The following is a 20,832-nucleotide window of genomic DNA, read 5'->3' as shown; positions in this document are numbered from 1 at the left end:
CTGGAACTAGCTTTTGTAGATCAGGCTGGCCTCGAACTCACAGAGATCTGCCTGCCTCTGCCTCCTGAGTGCTGGGATTAAAGGCATGTGCCACCACTGCCCAGCAGACCCTTGTTTTCAAACAGGGTCTCATATTACCCGCACTGACTTTATGCTCCCTGTGTATCTGAGAGCGACTCTGAACTCTGATCCTCCTGCCTCTGATCTCCAGGGCTGCAATTCCAGATGTGCAGTGTGTTTCTGCTTTTTATTCTGTGCTGGGGATCAAGCTCAGGGCTCTGTGAAAGCCGGGTTAGTCTTCTACTGACTGAGATATTCTCCAGCCCTAAAGTGTTATTTTTTATGAGGACAGCTAAAATCCAGGCATGGGGAAGGGGCTGGGGGTCCACCCTGCTCTGAGGGGCTCTGAGCACTTAGCAGTTGATACGGAAGAGACGGTCCTGTCTATTGGATGGCCATGGGTGAGATGGTTATGCTTCTGTAAAGGAATTTTCAGCTGTGTTCCAGTAAGCACCCCTAAAGACGTTCACTGGGTCTCACATATGCAGTCGAGTGTGCAAGTGCACACACACACACATAAATATGAAGTAGAGGAGAGGCTGATTTGGAAAAGGAAGGGAGGAAAGGAGGGAGAGATGGGGGAGAGAAAGGAAACGAGGGAAGGAGGAAGGAAAGGAGGAAAGGGACAAGAAAGGGTAAGGGAGAATAAATATGATGGAAATTATAATGTACAGTGGAATGAGAGGCAGAGACAGGAGGATCTGCGTGAGTTCAAAGGCAGCCTGGTCTACATAGTAAGTTCCAGGTCAGCCAAGGTGACACAGAGAGACCCTACTACAAAAATAAATTAATAAACATATATAATATACATGTATGAAGCTGTCATCTCATCGGGTGGTGGTGGCACACACCTTTAATCCTAGAACTTGGAAGGTGAGGCAAGTGGAGCTCTGTGAGTTCAAGGTCAACCTGGTCTACACAACAAGTTCTAGAGTTACATAATAGAGAGACCCTGTATCAAAACAAAACAAAAACAAAAATTCTAAGACAAAAAAAAGGGAAGCTCCTGATATCAAGAATGGTAACCTACTAGGTTGGGCATCACTGTCACTAGCACTCAGGAGGCAGAAGCAATCAGATCTCAGTGAGTTTGAGGCCAGCCTGGTCTATATAGCAAGTTCCATGCCAGACAGTGCTGCATAGAGAAATTCTGTTTCAAAACAAACGAAACAACAAGAGCAAATAGGCTAGACACTTGGAAGACTAAGCAGGAAGGAGGTTGCTGTGAGTTCAAGGCTGGGCTTGCATGGGCTGTGTGGAGAGACCCTGTCTCAAATAACCAGCCAAAAAGGAAAAAAAGCAGTGAGCATCTGAAGGAAATAAGAGGACCACAACTGTGTATGTGTGCACACGTGTGTATGTGCGTGAGTATACACATGCTTGTCTGCACACACGTGTTTGTCCGCATACAGAATCTCAAGACTGGTTCTTTGAATATCGACCTGTCATTGTCGAAGTCTCGTTGCTGTGGGTGTCTGCTGTTTATGCTGGGAAGCACAGGTGACTGGCCCGGTGACCACTGCTGCTTTAGTTTGGGAGAGGTAAGGTTTCACTTTGGGGAACAGTTCTAGAGCCTGTGGATTTGGTATCTGTCCCAGATGGCCAGCTGAGAATCTGGAAGATGTTCCTCCACTCTGAGAGATTCAGCCACCTTGGAGTTTAGCTCAGAACTCAGGCTTGTAACTTAATGGGATTCATTACTATGGAGCAGATGCCTAGTGTTTCAAGTGTCCTGGCACAGGGCCCTCCTGTAGGAATGATTTAGAGCTGCAGTGTTGGCTAATTGCAAAGGGCACCCCTTCTCTCTCCCTCTCTCTCTCTCTTTCTCTCTCTCTCTCTCTCACACACACACACACACACACACACACACACACACACACACGTATGCCCTTGCTTCTTGCCCTGCCATCAATTCCAAATCACTACTGAACATTTTAGCCACACTGACACTTTGTGGCTGAGGCATGGAGGTCTACAGTTGTGTTAGGCTGGGAGGGGGCTCTGCTGGAAAAGAGTTTCCCATGTAAGCATGAGGACCCCCAGATCGCCAGCATCCATGTGAGAAGCTGAGCACAGCTGCACACCGCACATCTGTCACCCCGGTGCTGAGAAGGTAGAGACCGGAGGATCCTTGGGGCTCACTGCTCAACCAGCCTAATGCACTCCAGGCTCAATGAGAGTCTCTGCCTTTAAAGTGGAGGCTGGGCGGTGGTGGTGCACACCTTTAAATCTAACACTCGGAGCCAGAGGCAGGTGGATCTCTGTGAGTTCCAGGCAGCTTGGTCTATACAGCAAGTTCCAGGACAACTAGAGCTACACAGAGAAAAAAGCGAACAAAAAAGGAGATGGGCTAGGAATGAAGAGCCTGTTCCCTGGGCTCGTTTGTCACCATCATTGATGAGCCCAAGCTAGCCCATGCTCTCTAGGCCTGTCTTAGGCTAAGTCATCTCAGTGGTTCCTACAGGGGGCAGTTTGGCCCCCTTCTGAAGCAAGGTTTGAGAAGTCTGGTGACTACAGCGGTACAGGAGGCAGAAGCATTATGCTAGTCAAAGGCTCTTATCTTTTTCTTTATTTCTTTTGGTTTGTTTATCTGTTTTTTCATTTTTATTTTTCAAGACAGGGTTTCTCTGTAGCCCTGGCTGTCCTGAAACCCACTCTGTAGATCATGCTAGCCTTGATCCCAGAAATCTGCCTCCATCTGCCTCTGCCTCCCTAGTGCTGGGATTAAGCAAAGGCTTGTGACATCACTGCCCAGCCTGTTAATTTTTAAGTTAGCATGTACAACTGGGCACGGTAGCACATGACTTTAATCCAGCATTTGAGAAACAGAGGCAGGTGGATGTCTGTGAGTTCCTGGCTAGCCTGCTACATAAGGAGGCCACACCCGGTTACACGGTGAAACCTTGCCTCAAACGAACATATTTTAAAGAAGAGGAAATAAAGTTAACATGCAGAACACTGGATCTCACTGTGGTGTTTTCATGGCTATGAAGTGGCCTAATCTTCCCCAGGAGGCGCCTAACTTTCTTGGCTAACTTAAATGTTGGCCTCTGACCCTCATCTCACAATAACCAATGAAATGATTCGAGTAACACACCTGCCTCCCATGCAGATTAGAAAAAAGAGACATTGGAACTTGGTTTATTCCTCTGCCTACGATAGCAGCAGCCCCCTTTTTCCTTCTCATTAAACCAAATCTTTGTAGCCATGCCCTAGAATATATATATTTTCTTATCTGAGTGGACCTTTTATTTCTTTCAGCAGTTAACAGCGTGTTCCTGAGGCTCAGTCTCAAGTTTGGCTTTCTTACCCTAATGCCTAATAGCCTGGCCTCTCCAGAAAGAATACTGGCAATTTATAGATTCTCAGCCCTTAAGAGCCCCCACCCCCCAGTCCTGCTGTAGTCCCCTTGTAGGATCTTGTGCAAGACCAGACCTTCTGGCTGAGAGATCAAGCCCTATGGATCACCCCCAAACATGCTTGTCAGGTTGCTTGTGAGTTGTGTAACTGCCCAAGAGAGAAATGTATAGATTTTCCAAAACAAGTTGAAGGTTCAACTCAGCGAACAGTTTTTGTGTGTAGCTGTCTTGCATTTTACTCTCCATTTAAGCGACTCTGCTTCCTTTGTAAATGTTTTGGAAATGATCCCCTACAAACTTTGTCCAAGGATTTTTTTTTTCTCTATTCTTATTTTGGGTTATCTACGCAACACCAATGTTATCTGAACCCCCAAGAGGCACCCTTCCCTCTACTGCAAACTTTGCCTTTGAAAAAATCCCAGTGGGGAGAGGTTTCTATCATTGCCCAAGTTCTCATCCTTACAACACAGGAGAAAGTTAGAAACCAGAATGTGCTCCAGAGTTCCCTGTCTTAAATGTCTACCTGTCTTTACAATATAAATTATGATTGAATATAAACTTGTCAGAGAACCCTGCCAGACACACAAGCCGTGGGACAGTTCTAGCCCCACAATTGAGAACGTGAATGAAAAGAAAAGGACACCTATTGTTCCCATAGCCGTCCATAAACACCCAAGAGAGACTCGGACTGGGGTGGAGGAGGCCATCGCCAGCCAGGAAAGGGAGTATAAAATGCCCTCTCCTTTGTTTCTCTGTGTGCAGAGATTTTTAACCCCCTCCACCCCCACCCCAGACGCTCGAGTAAACAAATGACTAACAAAGGAGAGGGGCACCCATGTGGACAGGAACCCCAAAGCCCAGCAGGGGGAAGAAGGGCTGAAGAAATGGGGGTGGTGGTGGGACACAAATGTAGGGGTATTAAAAAGGAGAGGGTGGTAGAACAGGAGACAGAATAACAAGAAAGTACTTACTGCCTTCACCCCAGGGGATCGTGTGTGTGTGTGTGTGTGTGTGTGTGTGTGTGTGTGTTTTCTCCAGGCCCTGGGGAATGAACTTGGAGTCTTGAGTATTCTAGCCAAGTGCTCTCCCACTGAGCTATATCCACATCCCTCTTCTTCTTTTTTCCTCTTTCTTTCTTTAGTTTTTGTTTTTGAGACCTGGTCTTTCTGTGTAGCCTTGGTTGTTCTGGAGTTAGCTGTGTAGACCAGGCTGGCCTCAAACTCAAAGAGATCTGTCTACCTCTGCCTCCTGAGTGAAACTAGGTTCCCGGCTTTTGTCTTAATTTCCCTGCCTTTCTTTTAAAAAATATTTATTATGCTTGGCTTTTAAATTGCATTTTTATATACTTTTTTTTACTTAAAAAAATAATTATAATGTGCTCACCTATGTTCACAGCAACTTTGTTTGTCATAGCCCGAACCTGGAAACAACCTAAATGCCCCTCCATCAAAGAATAGATAAGAAAAATGTGGTACATTTACACAATGGAGTACTATACAGCAGAAAAACATAATGACAGCTTGAATTTTGCAGGAAAATGGATGGAGCTAGAAAATATTATTTTGAGTGAGGTAACCCAGACACAGAAAGACAATTATCACATGTACTCACTCATAGGTGGTTTTTAAACATAAAGCAAAGAAAGCCAGCCTACAAACCACAATCCCAGAGAACACAGACAACAATGTGGACACTAGGAGAGACTTACATAGATATAATCTACATGGGAAGTAGAAAGTAGAAAAAGACAAGATCTCCTGAGTAAATTGGGAGCATGGGGACCTTGTGGGAGGTTGAAAGGGGGAGGGGAGAGGCAGGAAGGAGAGCAGAGAAAAATGTAGAGCTCAATAAATATAAAATAATTATATAAAATAATTATATAGTGGTGGCGCATACCTTTAATCCCAGCACTTGGGAGGCAGAGGCTTGTGGATCTCTGTTAGTTGAGGTTAGCCTAGTCTACAGAGCGAGTTTGAGGACAGGCTTCAAAGCTGTAAAGAAACCCTGTCTCGGGACTGGTGAGATGGCTCAGTGGTTAAGAGCACTGACTACTTTGACCCGGGTTCAATTCCCAGCACCCACATGTTTGTAGCTCCAGTTCAAGAGAATCTGACATCATTATACCAATGCACACGAAATAAAAGTTAAATAAAGTTTAAAAAAAAAGAAACCCTGTCTCAAAAACAAACAACAACAACAAAAAACACAAAAAAAAACAAAAAAAGAAACCCTGTCTCGAAAAACTAAATAATAATGATAATAGTAATAATAAAATGATGATGATGATGAATATGTGTCTCTGAGTGAGGCGTATGGGCACATGAGTACAAAGTGCCTGAGTGTATGTATGTGTGTACAGCCGTGGGCAGGCTGGGAGCTGAACCTAAATCCTCTTCACGAACACCCTGTAGTGCTCCCACGCTGCTGTCTTCCGTTCTCCTCAAGCAACAGGCACACATGTGGTGCACATACGTCATACACAGAGGCAAACACTTGCATGCAAACATAATAAAATGAATCTTATAAAACAGTAGTTCTGCTTTTTCAACCTTATTTTAACCCAGGCCTTGCAGTGTTGAGTATGTTGGGGCTCACCACTAGGCTGACTGGCCAGTGACCCCCAGAGATCCTCCTGTCTCTGTTTCCGCACAAATAGGTATTGCATACTCCATGGAAACTTATTGTGGGATGCCCTTTGTATGCTATGAATATGTTTTATTACATTGGTTAATAAAGAAGCCGCGCTGGCCTATGGCAGGGCAGAATATAGGTAGGTGGGAAAACTAAACAATGTAAAAGAAAGAAGGCAGAGTCCAGGAGATGCATGTAGCCACCCAAGAAGAAAGACACCAGAACCTTACTGGTAAACCCCATCCTCATGGTAAAATATAAAATATAAAATAATAATTTTATATGTAAGAGCTAGCTAGGAATACGCCTGAACCATTGGCCAAACAGTCTTGTAATTAATATAGATTCTGTGTGATTATTCGGGTCTGGGTGTCCAGGAAACAAAAGTACAGTCTCTGTTTACAGACACTGGATATCTGACTCTGGTCCTGTCAACTGAGCTGTGTCTCCCCAGCTCTCAAATGCTGTCATCTTATGTGGATGTCTTACTGAAAACTGTTGAGATGTTTTTGGCACAAGACAACTAAGACTTTTACTAAGTGTCTTAGTTTTTCAAGACAGCATTTCTGTGTGTAACAGCCCTAACTGTTCTAGAACTCGCTCTGTAGACCAGGCTGGCTTCAAACTCACAAATATCTGCCTGCCTCTGCCTCCTGAGTGCTGGAATTAAATGTGTGCACTACCACCACCTGGCCACCCAAAAAGACTTTTTTTCAACCTAAATTTTAAAGTGCACTTGTTCTTATGCCCATCTCGGAGGAGTCCTGCTGCAGGGTGTATGCTCAGCTCCTGCCAGGACCAAAGTGCACGTGCCTCTCTCCAGTCAGGCATTTCCAACTGGCCATGTTTAGTTCTTAAAGGGCAATAAATATTTGCAAAAGATGAACTCATGGCAGGAAGGGAATGAAAGCACAGATCCATTTCAGAGGCTCCCTGACAGCTTGGGCAGCGGGGAAGCCCAGTGGTGGGGTGGTTATTGGTTTTAGCATCCCATGCTCTGCAGGTCAGGAGATGGGCCTCTTGTCCTGACATCAGTTGTCAGGCAGGATTTGCTCATCAGCACATTTGCGGAAACATCTTGGCAGTATTACATTTATGAGTTTTAAAAATGTGTGAAATATTTTATGTGACTTGTGCAAAAGGGTAGAGACATAAATAACGAATAGAGAGGATGACTTAGAAGAAATGGGGTCTGCCCATTAGTAGTAGCTAGCCTGCAGACATCCTGAATATATGGACCCCATTTACTCTGCAGATCTATACTGTGTGAGTGTATGCACATATGTATGTGGAGGCCTGCAACCAAAGTCAGGTGTCTTCCCCAGTTGCATACCCTCCTTTTATTGCTTTTAAAGAAAAATTGTACTTCCATTATTTTAAATTATGTATAGGTGTGTATGTCTGCATGGGTGTGTACGTATTAGTGCCAGTACCTACTGAGGCCAGAGGCATCAGATCCCCCCGGAGCTGGAGTTACAGGTAGTTGTGAGCCACCTGACATGGTTGCTGGGAAGCAACCTCAGGCGCTCTAGAAGAACAGCAAGTGCTCTTAACTGCTGAGCCATTTCTCCAGCCCCTCTCTGGCTTACTTTTTGAGACAGGGCCTCCCACTGAACCTGGAGCTCCTTGATTTGGCTTGACTGGCTGGCCAGGGAGCCCCAGGATCCTCCTGTCCTTCCTCTGTGCTGGGATTACAGGTGTGTACCCAACCTGGCTTTTTACACAACTTAGGTCATCATGGTTGTTCAGTTGACACTGTAGCTACTGAGCCATCTCTCTGGTCCACTGAGACCTGTTCTTTGTGGTATCTAACATGGAGGCCAGATGACAGATACTGTAACTGCTAGTTGTGTGCAGTTTATACTCTTTTAAAAAACATTCGCTGAGATAGCTCAGTGGTTAAGAACACAGCTACTCTTCTAGAGGACCCTGGTTCAAGTCCCAGTACCCACATGGCAGCTCACAACAGTCTCATGATCTCTTCTGGTCTCTGTTGATACCAGGAATACACACAATGCATAGACCTTTATGCAGGCAAAACACCCATATACATAAAGTAAAAATATTTTTTTTCTGTGTTTTTTTTTTCAAGGCAGGGTTTTTTCTGTGTAGCTTTTGGAGCCTGTCCTAGAACTTGCTCTATAGCCCAGGCTGGTCTCGAACTCACAGAGAGCCTCCTGCCTCTACCTCTCAAGTGCTGGGTTTAAAGGCATGTGCCACCATGTCCAGTTTTGTTTACTTATTTGTTTATAACTTTTTATTATATTAGTTTTTAAATATTTTTATGTGTGTAGGTGTTTCGCCTACATGTATGTCTGAGTAACACATGCATGTCTGGTGCTCTCAAAGGCCAAAAGAGGGCAACAGATCCCTGAGACTGGTGGTGCAGAATGTGTGTACCACCATGTAGGTGATGGGAACTGAACCCAGGTCCTCTGGTAGAGCAGCCAGTGCTCTTAACCACTGAGCCAACGCTCCAGCACCTGTGACATCTCTTTATTGATAGTGTTCATGTGTACACACATGGGTGTCCATGTGTAGATCAGAGGATAACTTGGAGAAATTGTTCGCCTCCTCTCGTGATGCAGGGTCAGGGAGTCAAGCTCAGGCTCCACCTGGCCACAAAAGCCTTTACCTGCCGAGCCATCTCACCAGACTTCATGGATTTTGTTACAGTGTGCTGAGGATGGAGCTCAAAGTTTCGTACGTGGCAGGCAGCACTCCACCAATCAGGTTAGTTCTCTGGCCTCTGGGGTCTCCCTGTGGATGCGAGCATGTGTGGGCTCCGGGAACAGATCTGTTCATGGTGGGGGCGGGGGCACCTTGAGGTGTTTAAAAGTAGCCCCTGCTTTGTATCTGAAGCTACTCGGGGAAATAAAGCCGTTTGCTTATGAAGAATTTCCATAAACATTTCTGAGGATGTGTATTAGGGGTGATCTTGGGATGCGCATTAAACTAAACAGCGTAGTATAAACACATGAACAGCCTGAGAGACGGAGAATGAATGGCCCAGGTTTGCCCTGGACTGTGGCCTTACACAAGGCAGAGGAAACCAAGAAGGTTGGGTTCCTTTTAGAAAGAGGCAGAGACAAAGGGGAGGAGCTGAAGCAGCCTCCCAGTAACATACTCTCTATCTGCTCTCTCCCTCTTTCTCTCCTTCTCTCTCTCACTCTGTCTTTTCTTTCTTTTTGAAGGTGGGCGGTGCTCATGTTGCCTATGTATTCATGTTCCTTTGTGTGTCGTGTTGTGTGTCCATGTGTGTGTATGTGTGTACACATGAAGAGGCCAGAAGTACATCTAGGGCCCTCCTCTGTCCCCCTCCATCTTATTTGGGAACTGAACTCAAGACCTCTGTAAGAGGCAAGAGCAGGAAGTGCTCTTACCTGCTGAGCCATCTCTCCAGCCTGCACCTTTTCTCTGAGACCCACTGGCAGACTGGCTGGCTAGCATGCTCCTGAGATCTCTAGCCTTTTCCCCTGGAGCTGGGATGACGGCACGCCCTGCTTTTGTGTAGATGCTAGGAATCCGAACTCAGGTCCTCTGCTCCGTAGGCAGGTACCTTCCTACCGAGCCATCACCCGAGGACACACCAACACTCAGGAACTAAGTTCGATCCTAAGTACATTGCTGACGGTTACTGGAGCAGCTTATGCTGAAACACTTTAGTGGTGGTAAGATGGCTATCATTTCAGCTGTCCTGGAGTCTAAGGCAGGAGGATCGCAAGTGAGGCCTGTCTGGGTTACAGAGAGATGTGAAGAAATTTGGCCACCCATAGTCTCAGAGGACGCTTTTCCATGTGGCAGGCGCTGTGTGGAAGCTGCACACGTGTCTTGCTTTCTGTCGCTGCAATAAACGTTCTGACAGCAGCAAGTCCAGTGGTGGTGGCGCACGCCTTTAATCCCAGCACTCAGGAGGCAGATGCGAGTGGATCTCTGTGGGTTCGAGGCCAGCCTGGTCTACAGAGCGAGTTCCAGGACAGTCAGGGCTGTTGTTACACAGAAAAATCCTGTCTTGAAAAGCAAATAAAAAATACCTATATTCCTTTATGTGTCATGTCTGGGCGAGTGAGCAAACACACCGAGGTCAGCAGAGAACATCAGATCCTTTGGAGCTGTAAGCCCTGTGTTGTGGGTGCTGGAAATCGAACCTGGGTTCTCCTGGAGAGAGGCAGCGCTCTTAACCACTGAGCCATCTCTCCCATTCCAGGCCTAATGGTTTTTGAGCTTGAAGCACTGATCCTCCTGCCTCTGTCTCTGGAGTACTAGGATTACAGGGGTATGCCACACACCCAACTTTCTGCTGTTTTTTAAAGGAGTCCTCCTAAACCACTTTCAGTATATTTACTTCTGGTTATGTATCTGTAAAGACATGCATGTCTGTATGCATAAACCTATATACAGCATTGCCCTATGCATGTTAAATGTATACAAATACACACAGTTTACATTGTATATTTTTTTCTTTCCCTCCTAACTTATTACAATATAATTTCTAGACTTACAGGGCATTCTGAAAAATACTAGAGATTCTTTCATAGCCTTTCCATTTAGGAGTTGTTGTTTTGGTTTCTTTTTGAAATTTAGTGTAAAATCTATCTCTATATGGGGGTGGAGGTGGGGTACGCATGTGCCACAGCATCCAAAGGGGCCATAAGAGGACAACTTTTGGGAGTTGGTGCTCACTGTCTACGTTATCTCTGAGGCAGGGTCTCTCTTGCTTCTGTCTCTGGGCTTCAGCACTCCAGACTAACTGGTCCCTTTGTGGGCAGTTTTTCTGACCCGAGTGGGCAGTTCTGTCTCCTGACCCCTGACTAGACGGTTCTCCCACCTCACTGCAGGAACAGCAGGCACCCAGACCAACTTAGAAGACAATCACTTTCCTGAGCCATTTCCTCAGCTCTCAGAATTTTATTCTAGCAGAAGTAATATTTAAATTGTTTTTGGCAAGATCAAATTTAAAAAGTTTTAAAATTAATGTCTCCTTAATATTTCATAAATACTAAAAGTAAACATGATGGCAGGCAGCAGGTAGAGGCAAAAGATCAGGTGTTTGGGTCATCCTTAGCTAGTGAGTTTAAAACCAGCCTGAGCTACGTGAAACCCTGGTTTCAAAAAAGCAAACAAACAAATAAAATGGAAAAATCCACCCCCCATGTGCACATTGGCACATACCTTTAACAGGCAGATCTCTGAGTTCGAGGCCAGCCTGGTCTACAGAGCAAGTTCCAGGACAGCTAGGGCTTTGCAGAGAAACCCTGTCTCAGAAAAGGGAAAAAAAAAAAAAAAAAGAGAAAAGAAAAGAAAAAAAAAGGGAAAAAAACCCAAACAAACAAAACCAGAATTACACCAGAATGAGAATGCCTGAGAGGCTCAGGAGGAATTATGAATTCAAGGCCAGTCTGCATCAGCTTATCAGGGCTTGTCTCAAAACACAAAACAAACAATAACCACAAATAGCTGTAGTCAAAGCAGAAAGCGCCCAAGGCATAGAATAGTACATTTGAAAAATATTCCCAATTGTAGGGCAGGGGCTCACATTTCTAATCCCACCATACCTGGGGAGGCAGAGTCACGAGGTCACAGCAACCTTGAGGACAAGCTGGGTCCAGTTACGGTTTTCAATATAATGTTTTTTCAAAGATATTACAAAACACTTGACTCCTACTACAGAACTCCAGAAAGGGAGTATGCAGATCTTTGGCTCTGACTTTTGGGCTTTGGTATTGTTTGACTTTAAACAATGGCAAAAATCACAAAACAGCTTGAGGCAGGCGAAATGGCTTAGTGGTAAAGGCAGCTGCCACCAAGTCTAATGATCCGAGCTTAATCACCAAAACTTCTGTGGTGGAAGGAGAGAGCAAATGTCTGTAAGCTGTCGTTCTCTGACTTTCATAAGCAAATGCATATGCGCACACGCATGCACACACACACAGACACACACACACACACACAAACCTAAATTTATCTTTAAAAACCTCAAAACAAAAACTTCTTCTTTGGCATGGTGGTGTACACTTTTTTTCCCCTCCAAGATTGGGTCCTGGAACTCTGCAGCCCAGGCTAGCCTCGAATTTACAGAGATCTGCCTGTCTCTGCCTCCCTCCTGAGTGCTGGGATTAAAGGCATGCACCACCATGGCCTGGTTTGTATTTAATGTATTTTTTCATACAGTGTTGAGGATGGAGCCCAGGGCTTTGTACATGCCAGGCAGCATCCCACCAGCCGAGCTAGCTCCCTGGCCCATCTGGTGATGTATAGTTTTAATCTGAGCATCTTGAAGGCAGAGGCAGGTGGACCTATATGAGTTCAAAGACAGCCTGGTCTACAAATGGAGTTCCAGGACAGCCAGAGCTGTTACACAGAGAAGTTCTGTCTTGATAAACAAAACAGACAAAAAAATCAAAACAAACCCCAAACTTTCTTACAAGGGTCTTGTTTCAGATGACAGATCAGAAACTAAGGGTGACTACGGAAACCGCTGCGGAAAAGCCTCTGGGATCCATAATAACCTTGGATCTGACACAGCCTCGTCCATAGAGCGCTGGTCCATTCATTTACTAGAACACAAAGGGACAATATCAGAGAATGAGGATGCTGATATAAATAGTTAAGATGGGCATGGTAACTTATGCCTGTAATTCCAGCACTCTGGAGGCTGAGGCAGGGAACTAGAAATTCAAGGTTATCAATTGGTAGTTCAAGGGCAGCCTGTGGGTTGCTGGAGACCCTGTATCAAAAAGAAAGAAAGAAAGAAAGAAAGAAAGAAAGAAAGAAAGGAAGGAAGGAAGGAAGGAAGGAAGGAAGGAAGGAAGGAAGGAAGGAAGGAAAGAAGGAAGGAAGGAAGGGAGAGGAAGGAAAGAGAAAGAAAGGAAAGGGGAAAAAAAACTGTCTTAATGGATCTTAATAGCGCTTACTTTCCCTCTTTTTTTTTTTTTTTTTTTTTTTTTTTTTTTTTTGAGACAGGGTTTCTCTGCAGTTTTTGGAGCCTGTTCTGGAGCTAGCTCTGTAGACCAGGCAGACCTCGAACTCACAGAGATCTGCCTCCCTCTGCCTCCTGAGTGCTAGGATTAAAGGCGTGTGCTAACACTGCCCAGGATAGTTTACTCTTTTGTAAACTGATATATACATATATGTATGCATTTTTTTTTTAAAGAACTGCAAACCAGCCAGGCTGTGGTGGCACATGCCTTTAATCTTAGTGCTCAGAAGGCTGAGGGAGACTGAGTTCTGTGAGTTTGAGGCCAGCCTGGTCTACATAGGGAGTTCCACAACAGCCAGGGCTACAAATCGAGACCCTATCTCAAAGCAAAATGAAATGAGACAAACAAATAAAAATACACAAAAAAGAACCACAATAAAGCATTGACGGCAATGTGCTGCCTTGCACAGAAAGGACAGAGGCAGGCTGGGTGGAGATCTGCTTTTGGAGTATTTATGGAGCTTGCACAAAGCCATCGGTTCCTCCCTAGATTTCCCATGCCTGGCAGTATAGACCTAGAAGTTCAATACTTTGGGGACAGAAAAATCAGAAGTTCAAGGTCACATTTGACAGATTCAATGCAATGCCCATCAAAATCCTAGAAAAATTCTTCATAGACCTCGAAAGAACAATACTCAACTTCATATGGAAAAGCAAAAAGCCCAGGATAGCCAAAACAATCCTGTACAATAAAAGAACTTCTGGAGGCATCAGAATCCCTGACTTCAAACTCTACTACAGAGCTACATTACTGAAAACAGCCTGGTACTGGCATAAGAACAGCCAGGAGGACCAATGGAACCGAATAGAAGACACGGATATCAATCCACACATCTTCGAACACCTGATTTTTGACAAAGAAGCAAAAAATATCAAATGGAAAAAAAGCATATTTAACAAGTGGTGTTGGCATAACTGGATATCAACACGTAGAAGAATGAAAATAGACCCATATCTATCACCATGCACAAAACTCAAGTCCAGATGGATCAAAGACCTCAACATAAAGCCAGCCACACTGAACCTTATAGAAGAGAAAGTGAGAAATACACTTGAACGTATTGGCACAGGAGACCACTTCCTAAATATAACCCCAGCAGCACAGACACTGAGAGAAACAATTAATAAACGGGACCTCCTGAAACTGAAAAGCTTCTGTAAAGCAAAGGACACAGTCAACAAGACAAAACGACAGCCTACAGAATGGGAAAAGATCTTCACTAACCCCACAACAGACAGAGGTCTGATCTCCAAAATATACAAAGATTCAAGAAATTGGACACCAAAAGAACACAGAATCCAATAAAAAAAAAAATGGAGTACAGACCTAAACAGAGAACTCTCAACAGAGGAATCTAAAATGGCTGAAAGACACTTAAGGAAATGCTCAACATCCTTAGTCATTAGAGAAATGCAAATCAAAACAGCTCTGAGATTCCATCTTACACCTGTAAGAATGGCCAAGATCAAAAACACTGATGACAACTTAATGCTGGTTTGGGGAAAAGGGAGCACTTCTGCATTACTGGTGGGAATGCAAGCTGGTACAACCCCTTTGGATGTCAGTGTGGCAATTTTTTCAGAAAATTAGAAAACAACCTTTCTCAAGACCCAGTAATACCACTTTTGGGTATATATCCAAAGGATGCTCAATTGTGCCACAAGGTCATGTGCTCAACTATGTTCATAGCAGCTTTGTTTGTCACAGCCCGAACCTGGAAACAACCTAAATGCCCCTCGATCAAAGAATGGATAAGAAAAATGTGGTACATTTACACAGTGGAGTACTACACAGCAGAAAAAAATAATGACAGCTTGAATTTTGCAGGAAAATGGATGGGGCTAGAAAACATTATTTTGAGTGAGGTAACCCAGAAACAGAAAGACAATTATCACATGTACTCACTCATAGGTGGTTTTTAAACATAAAGCAAAGAAAGCCAGCCTACAAACCACAATCCCAGAGAATTTAAACAACAATGTGGACACTAGGAGAGACTTACATAGATCTAATCTACATGGGAAGTAGAAAGTAGAAAAAGACAAGGTCTCCTGAGTAAATCAGGAGCATGGGAACCTTGGGGGAAGGTGAAAGGGGGAAGAGGAGAGGCAGGGAGGGGAGCAGAGAAAAATGTAGAGCTCAATAAATATCAATAAAAAAATAAATAAATACATGTAATTTAAATATAATAAATGTGGTGTACAAGTTCCTTCTGTTTGTGTGTTGCTTTCATTGGTTAATGAATAAAGAAACTGCCTTGGCCTAGTTGAGAGGGCAGAACTTAGGTAGGTGGAGAAGACAGAACTGAATTCTGGAAGGAAGAAAGCAGAGGCAGAGAGACACCATGAAGCTGCTAGAGACAGACGTGCCAAATCGTTCCCGGTAGGCCACAGCCATGTGGCAATGCACAGATTAATAGAAATGAGTTAAATCAAGATGTGAGAGTTGGCCAATAAGAGGCTAGAGCCAATGGGCCAAGCAGTGATTTAATTAATACAATTTTTGCGTGGTTATTTCGGGTGTAAGCTAGCCGGGCGGCTGGGACAAACAAGGGGCCCTCTCCTTACAACATAAATGGGCTGCCAGGCAGAGGTGGCCCTTGCCTTTAGTCCCAGCACTCGGGAGGTAGAGGCAGGCAGATTTCTGAATTTCAAGTCAGTCTGGTCTACAGAGTTCCAGGACAGCCAGGAGGGCTACACAGAGAAACCGTGCCTTAAAAAAAATAAAAAATAAAATAAAAAGTTGTGGTTTTTTTTGGTTGAGCTGGGAATTGAACTCAGGACCTTGACTTGTTAGCAGGTGATCTGCTACAAGCTACACCCACAGGCCTTTTTATTTATTTATTTATCTATTTAATTTGAAATACCTGAGTGAGGCACCTTCAGGCAGACTTTGAACTTCTGATCCCTGTCTCAGCCTCCCAAGTAGCTAAGATGACAGGCCTGCTTCTTTATATATTCTGTATTATTAGACTTCTATCAAATATTGGCCTTGAACATATTTTCTCCTAGCTAGGTCTGGTGGAATATAAAACCAACCAAGCAAACGATAACTAAATGGGGAAATCTGAGGTCATACTAAAGACATCCTGGGTGACAGCAGGTCACAGGGAGATAGATGCAGCTCAGCACGTTTAAGCTGACAAGAGCCGTGGTGAGTTTATTTTATTTAATTTGTTTTGTTCTTGTTTTTTTTCGAGACATGGTTTCTCTGTATAGTTCTGGCTGTCCTGGAATTCGCTCTGAAGACCAGGCTGGCCTCCACCTGTCCTCGATCTTATCTATTTATTTACCTGTTATCTATCTGCCTATAATTCTATAGTCAGTTGTTTTTCTTTTTTTGTTTTTTAATCGGTTGTGTTTTTGTTTTTGTTTTTTTTGTTTGTTTGTTTTTTTGTTTTTTGAGACAGGGTTTCTCTGTAGCTTTGGAGCCTATCCTGGAACTAGCTCTTGTAGACCAGGATGGTCTCGAACTCGCAGAGATCTGCCTGCCTCTGCCTCCTAAATGCTGGGATTAAAGGTGTGCGCCACCGTTGCCTATTTTTCTCTATCCATCTATTCATCCATCCTCTGGCCTTGAAGGGGACTGGAACTCATACACACATAACCTACCCAGATTACTCCCCTTACACACACATATACACTTAATACAATAATACAATACGTCTTGGGGATAGAGAGATGACTCAGAGACTAAGGGGGTTGGATTCCCAGCACTCACTTTTGTCTAATCATCAGCTCTAACTCCAGTTCTAAGGGGATGCAGGGCCCTCTTCTGGTTGATGCATGCACTGCACCCATACATACAGGCAAAACACCCCCACACAGGAAGAGAAAGGTGGTCCTGATCCTCACTGATAAGCTGTTTTGATTATGCTACCTTGAGAAGGGCTGTAGGTGTGTAGGACAGCAGGGAAGGGATCTTGGGTCATGTGTTCAAAGAGGGCCGTCATGTTTTTCCCAGATACACTCCTGGGTTCATTGATTTAGTCCACAGGGGAAAAGCTGTTCATGGATGGCCTGGGTAGTTTGACTTCACATCTTAGAGAGGGAGGCAGCTCTGTCTTCGTCACTGCTTTGTGTGCTTGCAACCCTGGGTTCCGTTCTGAGCAGCAAGGAAATAAACCAGTACCAAAGCCAAACAACCCAGAAATCAGAAGGCATTAATGTTCAGCATCTCTTTTAAAAAATTTAAAAATTGTGCTGGGCGGTGGCATCCACCTGTCATCTCAGCACTCAGGAGGCAGAGGCAGGCGGATCTCTATGAGTTCGAGGCCTGCTTGATTTATACAACTAGTTACAGGACAGCTAGGACTACACAGAGAAACCCTGCCTCAAAAAAACCAAAACTAAAATAAAAAACAAAACAAAAAAACCCACACACACAAAAAAACAACCCAACAATTTAATTTAAAAATTGGGGCTGGAGAGATGGCTCAACAATTAAAAGCATTAGCTGTTCCTCAGAGGACCCAGGTTCAATTCCCAGCACCCACATGAAAACTCACAACTATCTGTAACTCCAGCTCTAGGGGATTCATAACACCTGCCATGCACATGGCGTGTGCAGCAAAATACCCATACACATGACATAAATAAATCTTAAAAATTTAAAATTACATTGATTGATTGATTGTGTGTGTGTGTGTGTGTGTGTGTGTGTCTGTGTGTACCCCCTTGTGCATACATCCCATAGCATGTCTGTGGAGGTCAGAGGACAACTCTGGGACTCAGTTCTCTTTCAAGTAGGTCCTGGGAATTGAACTCAGGTCACCACACTTGGCAGCAAATGCCTTTGCTCACTGAGCCATCTTGACAGTCTATTTACCTATTTATTTTGTTGCTGTTTGTTTGTTTTTCAAGACAAGGGTTTCTCCATAGCTTTGGAGCCTGTCCTGGAGCTCGCTCTGTAGACCAGGCTGGCCTCAAACTCAGAGAGATCTTCCTGCCTCTGCCTCCCGAGTGCTGGGATTAAAGGTGTGCACCACCACTGCCCAGCTTCTTTCTTAAAATTTGATTATTGCTGTCATTTTTTGAGACATGTATCACTGTATAGTTCTGACTTTCTTGGAACTCACTGTGTAGACCGGGCTGGCCTCCCCAGCACCCACATGGCAGCTTACAACTGTCTGTAACTCCAGTTCCAGAGGATCCAACACCTTCACACAGACATACACACAGGCAAAACACCAATGCACACAAAATAAATAAATCTTTAGGACCTAGAGAGATGGCTCAGTGGTTAAGACCAGGCTGGGCTCAAACTTGAAGAGATCTATCTGCCTCTGCCTCCCGAGTGCTGGGATTAAAGGCATGCGCCATTGCCGCCCGACTGTTATTATTTTTATGTGAAAGAACAATGTTTATTTAAATGGAATTCAGCGAGTAACTATGTCCCGGGAAAGTGACCTAAGGGGAAACTGAGGAAGGACCAATTAGACCCAATCCATGTCATTCCCACACCATGTGATTTGACAGACCCTGCCAGGGACCACACAGGGCTCTAGGTATTGTCTTGTGAAAAGTCCGAGGAGGGCAAAGTGTTTGTGCATACTGAGAGTCTTCATGCCTCACCTGTGTTATTGCCTATTCATCAATGCCACAAAGAGCAGACCACCCTCCAGTTATCGTGACCCACCAGGGTCCCAAGGCACAGGACATACCACCTTCCAGTTATCGTGACCCACCAGGGTCCCAAGGCACAGGGTGGTACCTATGTCTCACATCTTAGTAGTTTTGTCTCTGTATCCAGATAGCAGGCCTAGGCTTGTTATTTATTTATTTCTTTTAATCTTAGATCTTCTTCCTTCAGGGATGGGAGAATAAGAACATTCTGGAACCAGGGAATTCCACCCCACATTCACGTTCTCTGTGAGCTCAGCCCACATTCACCCCTTTACTGCTTCACGCATACTTTGGTCCCTGGAGCAGTTAGGTGTCAGTGTAGTGAACAGGGGACCCATCCTTTAGTGTTTCATTTCTGAACAAGGGGCCACCTAAGGTTAACTGGTGATTTATTTATTTCGCTTTGATTTTACTCCAGGGCTATTTTTAGTCATCCAGTAGCAGATGCCCACTTCTCCCAAAGACCAGCATAATTTTATTTTTAAATCTAATTCTTCATTTACATCTAAATTTTCCCCTTTGAGACAGGGTCTCACTGTGTAGGTGTGAAACTCCATGTGTAGACCAGGCTGGCTTCCAATTCATAGAGATCCATCTGCCTCTGTCTCCTGAATGATGGGATTAAAAGTGTGAGCCACTGCACCTACATAATTAATATTATTTGATCTGTGTTCCCACCCAAACCCCACAAGTCTAAGGTAGCCCAGGCTACATAAGAAGTTCAAGTCCTATGTAGCCAAGAATAACCTTGAATTTTCAATTTTCAATTGAAATTTTAAATTTTCAATCCTGGGCTGGAGAGATGGCTCAGAGGGTAAGATCACTCACTGCTCTTCCAGAGGTCCCGAGTTCAATTCCCAGCACCCACATGGTGGCTCACAACCATCTGTAATGGAGTCTGGTGCCTTCCTTGCCAGCAATACATTGTCTGCTTAATAAATAAATAAATCTTAAAATAAATTAATAAATAGATTTTCAATCCTGCCTTCACATTTCACCCATTACCCATGCTTCTTTTCTCCCCACTTTTCCATTTTTTTAAATTTGTTGACAGTTTCATATGTGAGTATAATGAATCTTAGGGGGGTTTCTCCCTGTCTCCCCTCTCCCTCTCTCTTCTTTTGCTTCCTAATGTCAAAATGTTAAATCTCCTGTTTGTGTGACCCCCCCCCCCAGTTTGACTATGGCTATTTTCATGAACCTGGACACGGGCTATTACTGGAGCATGGGCTACTTGCCAGTGGTTACATCACTGAAGACAATGCCCCTCCCCTGGCAGCTACGATCTGCCAGCAACCCTGCAAGCAGGGCCAGCCTCCTCACACTTTTGGAATAAAATTAAACAAAGAGCCAGGTGGTGGTGGCACATGCCTGCCTTTAATCCCAGCACTCGGGAGGCAGAGGCAGGCAGATCTCTGTGAGTTCGAGGCCAGCCTGGTTTACAAGAGCTAGTTCCAGGACAGACTCCAAAGCTACAGAGAAGCCCTGTCTCAAAAAACCAAAAAGCAAGCAAACAAACAAAAAAAAAAAACTAAACAAGGAAGTGAGTGAGTGAGCAGAGTGGCAGATGGAGGGACTCAGGTCAAATTCAAATTCAGAACATCGAACATCCCCTGGCATCTCCAAGGCTGGGAGAAGCATGGGCTTTGTAGCCTGGGAACCCAGCGGAAGAAAAAACCTCTTTCTCCAAAAAGATCAGAAAATGGTTTAGGCGTGCTACAAAATACAAAAATAAGCAAAAATCCTTGATCATAAAAAAAAAAAATCAAGGAAGGTAGAAGTTCCTGGATGTTTCTTTGTCTTTCTAAAACAATGAGGAAAAAATCCAAGGTTACTTAGGTAAACAGCTAAGGAAGACTCCCAGGGAGGCAACTCATAGAGCCTCGGTTTCTACAGAGAGGCTCAAACAAAGGGCCTTTGTGTGGGGATCAGCTGCCTCTAACTTAGCATACAGCAGCTCCAAAGGCCAGAGGTCATCCAGGAACCCCCAGGAGAGAGGACAGGAATAAACATCTGGGAGAGGGGACCGGCTATCTGGAGCGAGCACCGGGCAGACAGAAAGGCTCTGCTGGTCCCTTGCTCCACCCATTTTCATAGGAACCTGCCTACCTTAGTGCCTGGGTTTGTGACTGAGCCTGGGGTCTCTACCTGTGGAGGCCACCTGGGGTCTCCACTTAG

The sequence above is a fragment of the Myodes glareolus genome, chromosome 10, assembly GCF_982192425.1.
Source record: "Myodes glareolus chromosome 10, mMyoGla1.1, whole genome shotgun sequence".
In the NCBI taxonomy this organism is placed as follows: domain Eukaryota; kingdom Metazoa; phylum Chordata; class Mammalia; order Rodentia; family Cricetidae; genus Myodes; species Myodes glareolus.
Note: the sequence above shows the minus strand (reverse complement) of the source record.